The sequence below is a fragment of the Scyliorhinus canicula genome, chromosome 19 (assembly GCF_902713615.1).
Source record: "Scyliorhinus canicula chromosome 19, sScyCan1.1, whole genome shotgun sequence".
NCBI classification, from domain to species: domain Eukaryota; kingdom Metazoa; phylum Chordata; class Chondrichthyes; order Carcharhiniformes; family Scyliorhinidae; genus Scyliorhinus; species Scyliorhinus canicula.
This window is the reverse complement of record NC_052164.1, coordinates 57,335,506-57,343,231: the sequence shown is the minus strand read 5'-3', so window position 1 is coordinate 57,343,231 and position 7,726 is coordinate 57,335,506. Positions and strand designations below refer to the sequence as shown.

The following is a 7,726-nucleotide window of genomic DNA, read 5'->3' as shown; positions in this document are numbered from 1 at the left end:
TCAGGAAGCCCAGCTAATGAACTCGTACCTCCCAGAGGGTGAATCCCCTTTCACCCCCATGTCCCACAGAATTTTCTTTGTTTAACCTTAGTTCCCTCCCGCTAATGTGGAGGAATCAGATGCCTAGAAGCAGTTTGATAATGGGGTGGAGTGGGGAGGATATTGGACTCCTTCTACCCAGGGAAGAGGGGGAAACAGAAGACCCTCTCCCTAAGCTGGGGGAAACACCCTCTGGTCCAGCTTCCCAGGCTGAGAGGGGGGCGGTGGACACCTCTCCCCAGGGTGGAGGGGGACAGGACAGAACACCCTGGGGGGGGGGGGGGGACAGAACACCCTCTCCCTCGGGGGGGTGTAGACAGAACAGAACACCCTCTCACGGGGGGGTACAGAACACCCTGTCCCGGGAAGGGGGTGGGGGGAGATAGAACACCCTGTCCCGGGGAGGGGGGACTCTCACCCGCTTCAAATCCCTCTCCACAGAGACGGAGGCCCTTGGCCTCTTTCATGGGGAAATGCCAAACTGAAGGTCCGCCTGCAGAAAGCGGAAATGGTCCCTCCCCCGGTCCAGGTGAGGGGCGGGGCGGCTCACAGGTATTTCCTGTCACAATAGTCGTACCTGGCGGAGTGAAAGCAGCTTCCTGAGGATTGAGCCCAAACCGGCCTGAAAATGATAGAATCCAGCCTTAAATTCGACCCCAAGAGGGATGTAAGTATCGAGATTGGTTTTGTTCCTCTTTTCCAACCCTCCCCCCCCCCTCCCCCCTTTCCGCCTTGTTCCGGTTATAAATTCAAATTCTACATGTTAATTTTTAACAAAGACCTTCAGTAGCTAAATGTTAACCAGCTTTGGGATGGTTGAACTTCGTATTGTGGAGCTCGCGGAGGATCGAGGACTTGACGACTTTGTGTTGACATTGGACTAGAAACAAGTTTGACAAAAATGGTTCAAATAGGCAGTGGCACAGGCCTGGTGGTGTAAGGAACAGTGTTGGGAAACCCCAGCTCCAGATCACTTTGTTTTATGTGGTGTAAGCGCTAAATTCGGCGATGGCAAGTTTAAAAGTTTTCTTCCAGATGACGCACTCAGCTGGGAGACTTTTAAAAATGAATTTGGAATCCTGTTCTAAAGAGAGTTAGGGCAGGTGTTATGGTGGCCCAAACTGTCTATCTGGGATTTGATTAGAATCTACAGGTAACTGATATTCTCTCACTATGTTACAATCATTGGTTCTGATCTGGAGAAATCATTTTTGAGAATGTGGAGCTGGCTATTTACTCAGCCTTGGATCAGTTGGGAGAAGGTGCTTTAGGCAGAACGGTAGCATGGTGGTTAGCAATGCTTCACAGCTCCAGGGTCCCAGGTTCGATTCCCGGCTGGGTCACTGTCTGTGTGGAGTCTGCACGTCCTCCCCGTGTGTGCGTGGGTTTCCTCCGGGTGCTCCCGTTTCCTCCCACAGTCCAAAGATGTGCGGGTTAGGTGGATTGGCCATGCTAAATTGCCCGTAGTGTCCTAATAATAAGGTTAAGGGGGGGAGTTGTTGGGTTAGGGGTATAGGGTGGATACGTGGGTTTGAGTAGGGTGATCATGGCTCGGCACAACATTGAGGGCCGAAGGGCCTGTTCTGTGCTGTACTGTTCTATGTTCTATGTTCTAAGGTTTGCTTCTTGAGTCCGAAGATTCCCATGCCAGAGACTTGTGCACAAAATGTAGGCTGACACTCCCAGTACTAAGGAAACTCCACACTCTTACCATCTTTCAGATGAGATGTTAAACCAAACACTATCTGCCTCGAAGCTCAGTTCAAAGATGTGCAGGTTAGGTGGAGTTATGGGAATAGGGTCGGGTAGTGGGCCGAGGTAGCGTGCTCCTTTGGAGGGTTGGCGCCGACTCAATGGGCTGAGTGGCCTCCTGCACTGTAGGGATTCAATGATTAATATAAAAGAAACCATGGCACTATTAGAGCAAGTGAGTCTCCCTGGTGGTCTAGTTATTATTTACCCCATAACCAGTATCACTGAAATGGATGATCTGGTCAGTGGAACATTGCTGTTTATCAGTTGGCTGCCATGTTTGCTACATCACAATGATGATTCTCTTTCTAAAGTGGAATATAGTGGTTGTGAAAGGTGCTGTACACGTCATGTAAAAACAGAAACCTCTGAGTGAGGTATGTTATTGAGTCATGGCGTGTGACGTTATGAATGAGTAATTGAGACCAGCAGCCAAGCCTGTGCCAGTCTCTGGAGCGTAGTGTCCAGAACTGCTATCGGTGCGGAATCTGCTCTGCATCTCAACTAGATAAAAAATTCCATTATTCCACTAGTTAATGTTGCAGGATACTCTTTGACTGATCATAGTTTAGTTAATCCCACTATTACTCATTGTAAAAGATGGACAGAATCTCCAATTATACCATCCTGTTCATCAGGTCCAGTGGTTATGGAATGATAAATGTTTTATAGAGTACTGGGTTTATAATAACTGCTGTATTCCACCTCCTGCTGTACCATTTGATATTGGAGGACTCTGAAGTTTGTGAAATAGGGTGTTTGTCTTCTGTGTGTTATCACCATTTGGTACAGACTTAGCAGTCACTGACGGTATCCAGTCACAGGTGTGGTTTATTGGCATATGTCTTTTCAGATCATGCTCTGTAGTTGACATTGCTCTGAGAAGGTGAGGCAGGCTGATCTGACTGTTTCAAATGATAACCTCTATTCCATAAAGGTAAAGGTTTTGAGTGTGGGAGCCCTGGCCGTCACCTCTTGTTGCTCAGTACCTGGTAGTGATGTGTTCTGGATAACGTTTCCCAAATAATGAGCTCCTGTGACTGCTGATTGGGCGGGAAACCATAATGGCGGATATTGAGAGTGTGATGGATATTTGGGGGTAAATCCAGGTTTGTAATGCTTGAATGGAAAGTAATTGTGAGAGGACCGTCTCATTTTGGTGTTATGTTTTGTTAGCTGCTCTTGCTTTTCTGAGCAAGACGTTACTGCTTTTCACAGTAACTTCGTTGAAGCCTACTTGTGACAATAAGCGATTTTCATTTCATTGATGATGGATAGCGATGACGTGTAACCCAACATGGAAAGGAGGTTGCTTTGCACTTTTTGCTCAGAATCAGTTTCTGAAATCTTTTGTTCAGAAGCTTGACTACTGGAGAATTTTTGTCGAGCTCACTGAGCCCCTGGGTTACACTGTTTCTATTATTTGGAATACAAGGTAAAGGACACAGTTGAAGCTGAATAGAGTTAGAGGTGTGATGAAGTACAGAATTCTTAACTTTAAAAGCATGAAGATTTCGGAAAGGATGGGAAGACTGAGTGAGGTGGTGAATCATGGATTTTAAGGTTCTGGGAAGGAAGGGGTTGAGTTACAGGAATGGTGGAGGATAGAGAAACGGTAGCACAACGGTTAGCACTGCTGCTTCGCAGCACCACAGTCCTAGGTTTTAGTCCCAGCTTGGGTCACTGTCTGTGCGGAGTCTACATATTCTCCCCGTGTCTGCGTGGGTTTCCTCCGGGTGCTCCGTTTCCTCCCACAAGTCCCGAAAGACATGCTGTTAGATAATTTGGACATTCTGAATTCTCCCTTGGTGTATCCGAACAGGTGCTGGAATGTGGCGACTAGAGGGTTTTGTCAGTTACTTCATGGCAGTGTTGATGTAAGCCTACTTGTGACAATAAAGATTATTATTATTATTGTTGTTAGAGGGTTTGAAACCTAATAAGGAACAAGAAAAATGGTTTTCATAATATCCAACGTGTCGCGACAAAGCTATGCTCACTGAATTGAGTATTTTGTTTTAAATATAGGGAACATAGCAGCCTATTTGTGCACAGCAGGATCCCATAGACACTAATAATAATAATCTTTATTGTCACAAGTAGGTTTACATTAAAACTGCAATGAAAATCCCCTAGGTGCCACATTCCGACGCCTGTTCGGATACACAGAGGGAGAATTCAGAATGTCGAATTCACCGACCAGCATGGCTGTTCATGGAACCTTCTGTGGTGCTTGAGGTCGACAAAAGCATCGTGGAATTTCTGTGTCCTCTGGTGTGAGCTTTACTGTTTGCTTGTGTCATTGTTTTGGGTGTTCCTGAATGATTGGATATGTTGATCGCTAAACCTACAAATTCTCAGATCATAAAATAGAATTATAGAATTCCTACAGTGCAGAAGGAGGCCATTCAGCCCAGCGGGTCTGCACCATCCTACGCCCACTTCCCTGCCAATCCCCATAACCTCACTTAACGGGCAATTTATCACGGCCAATCCCCCTAACCTTCATATCTTTGGACTGTCGGAGGAAATCGGAGCACCCAGAGGAAATCCATGCAGACGAGGGGAGAACATGCAGACTCCACACAGTCACCCAAGGCCGGAATTGAACCTAGGTTCCTGGCACTGAAGTAGCAGTGCTAACTACTGTGTCACCCTGCCACCCAGATGTGTCTCTTTATTCTGCCATTCCACTTTTCTCATGTCTATATTCTATCTAATTGCTAATGCTGTGCTTTAGGGTATATTCTGTCCATCTTCACTTTGGTCCAGAGCTGCTATTTCTCATTAATGCCTGCTCCTAAATTGTTATTATTTGCATGTTGGTTTTTCATTGAGTCTTTAAATCCAAGTGGTTATAGCATCATAGAATTTACAGTGCAAAAGGAGGCCATTCAGCCCATCGAGTCTGTACCGGCTCTTGGAAAGAGCACCCTACCCAAGCCCACACCTCTACCCCATAACCCATAGAACAGCACAGAACAGGCCCTTCGGCCCTCGATGTTGTGCCGAGCTTTGTCCGAAACCAAGATCAAGCTATCCCCTCCCTGTCATTCTGGTGTGCTCCATGTGCCTATCCAATAACTGCTTGAAAGTTTCTGAAGCGTCCGACTCCACTATCACAGCAGGCAGTCTACTCCACACTCTAACCACTCTCTGAGTAAAGAACCTACCTCGGACATCCCTCCTATATCTCCCACCCCGCACCTTCTAGTTATGTCCCCTTGTAACAGCTACATCCACCCGAGGAAATAGTCTCTGAACGTGCACTCTATCTATCCCCCTCATCATCTTATAAACCTCTATTAAGTCGCCTCTCATCCTCCTTCGCTCCAATGAGAAAAGCCCTAGCTCCCTCAACCTACCCTCCAATGCAGGCAGCATTTGGTAAATCTCCTTTGCACCCTTTTCAATGCTTCCACACCCTTCCTATAATGAGGTGACCAGAACTGCACACAATATTCCAAGTATGGTCTCACCAGGGTCCTGTACAGTTGCAGCATAACCACATAGCTCTTAAACTCAAGCCCCTGTTAATAAACCCTGTATCCAGTAACCCCACCCAACACTAAGGGCAATTTTGGCCAATCCACCTAACCTGCACATCTTTGGACGAGAGGTTAGTGAAGAAACTGTAGGAATCCAGGAGCAATCTTTAAATAACCTGCCAACATGCCACTCCTCAATTGCACAAACACCCACTGCTTTTTATCATTCAGCCAGTTCCCATCACTTAAGAGGTAGTAGAAACCGTAAAGTTTATGAACAAGAATATTTCTGTGCCTTACCATCCTGTAAACGATCTTTGGCTGTTCTTGTTATAGCTATTTTCAAAGTATTGAAGCCATTTATTGTTGATTTCTGTCCTCGTTGAGTCTGTCCTCACTCCTGCCCTGTGAAGTGATGAGTCAGAAGATGTACTGGGATGGTTATGCTGTTGACGCCCAGTGGTTTTGCCTGGGTTGGTTTGAGCTGCTAAGTCATCATTGTAAATTTATTGCAGTTATTTTGAGAAGGTGCGGGGGCGGGTTACATTTCTTTGAATTAAAATGAGTAACCAGCTACTTTTGAACATGGACTGGGAGTTGCCCTCTGTTCCATAGAAGAAGGATAGTATTCCTAATGGGCTGAATGGCGTCCTTCAAATCGGCACTGACCCTTTGAAAAGACGACCCCCCCCAATCCCCGTAACCCCACCTAACCACAACTTTGGACTCTAACGGGCAACTTGGCATGCCAATCCACCTAACCTGCTCATCTTTGGATTGTGGGAGAAAACTGGAGCACCTGGAGTGAACCCAAGCAGACACTGGGAGAACATGCAAACATCACACGGGCAGTAACCAAAAGCCGGAATTGAACCCTGATCCCTGATGCTGTGAGGCAGCAGTTCTACCTACTGTGCCACCATGCTGCTTTTATAACAAGCATTTAAAAAAACAGAGGCAATATTTTGTCTTGTCCTTATTTAGATGGACTGGTCAGGGCCCACTTGCTGCTGCTCAGGTTGGTGTTACAGGCCCCCAGGCAAATGGTCAATGAATTCAGGTCCGCAGCCAAATTGTCATGAACAGCAGTAAAAATAATTTTTTATTTGTGTCACAAATAGGCTTACATTAACACTGCAATAAAGTTACTGTGAAAATCCAATAGTCACAACATTCTGGCACCTGCTCGGGTACACTGAGGGAGAATTCAGAATGTCCAATTCACCTAACAAGCACATCCTTCGGGATTTGTGAGAGGAAACCGGAGCACCTGGAGGAAACCCACGCAGACATGGGGAGAATGTGCAGACACCGCACAGACAGTGACCTAAGCAGGAATCAAACCCAGGTTCCTGGTGTTGTGACGTAAGTGATAACCACTGTGCTATCTTACCGTCCAGAAGAATGAAGGCGCTGCTGAGATTCGAACTCCGGACAGATCCTTTAGCCACTGAGCCACTGCACATTCCTCTAGTCCTCTGTAGAGAGGATGGGTAATGAATGCCAGAGTCTTTGCTATTTTAACCCTTCTTTTCAAAGCAGTCAAGAGGCAAAGTGGCTTATTTTTTTTTCCAATTAAGGTGCAATCTAGCGTGGCCAATCCACCTACCCTGTACATCTTTGGGTTGTGGAGGTGAGACCCATGCAGACATGGGGAGAATGTGTAAACTCCACACACACTGGTTTATCTTTTTAAAATTTCTAAACCCTCTGACTATTTTGTCTCGCTATGTTTATTACATTCAATATTTCACTCTGCTCCCCCTTAACTACATCGAGTCATAGAGGTTCACAGCATAAAAACAGGCCCTTTGGCCCAACTTGTCCATGCCCCCAGTTTTGACCACTAAACTAGTTTGAATGGCCTGCATTTGGCCCATATCCCTCTGGACCCATCTTTCCCACATAGCTGTTTGAATGCTTTTTTAAAGACAAAATTGTACCTGCCTCTGCTACTGCCTCTGGACTCGTTTCAGATACTCTTTTTTTTAAAACGCATTTTATTCAAACTTGTATCAAAGTAGGTTACAGCAAATAAACACCCCGGGAAACATTCTTCCCAACAATCAACTATAGTTTGTACAGATTTTCCTCCTTTTTCCATCCCCTTCCCCCCTGCCAAGAACAGCTCCTCAAACACGGTCACAAACATCCCCCACCTTTCCTCAAACTCCCCCGCTGAGCCCCTTAACTCATACTTTATCTTCTCTAACCGCAGGAAGTCGTACAGGTTACCCAACCATACTGCTACCCCTGGTGGCGATGTCGACTGCCACTCCAGCAAATTGCGCCGCCGTGCAATCAGAGAGGCGAAGGCCATGACATCGGCCTTCCTCCCCATACTCGCATAGCACCCCTCTTTCCCTACGCAGTTGACCTACCGCTCTCCCCTTTGTCAGCCTGTCAAATTGGCCCTGCAACTGTTTCCTCCGTCCACGGTGGGCACC

General features: G+C 46.5%; 1 long non-coding RNA gene across 1 annotated transcript in view; it reads left to right on the top strand.

Annotated features, from left to right (window-relative positions):
- The first annotated feature begins 546 nt into the window (after positions 1-546).
- LOC119954395 overlaps positions 547-7,726 on the top strand; it is a 50,826-nt gene continuing 43,646 nt past the window's right edge. The window contains exon 1 of the long non-coding RNA XR_005458231.1: positions 547-706. This is a non-coding gene — a long non-coding RNA (uncharacterized LOC119954395). The remainder of the gene's footprint in view (positions 707-7,726) is intronic.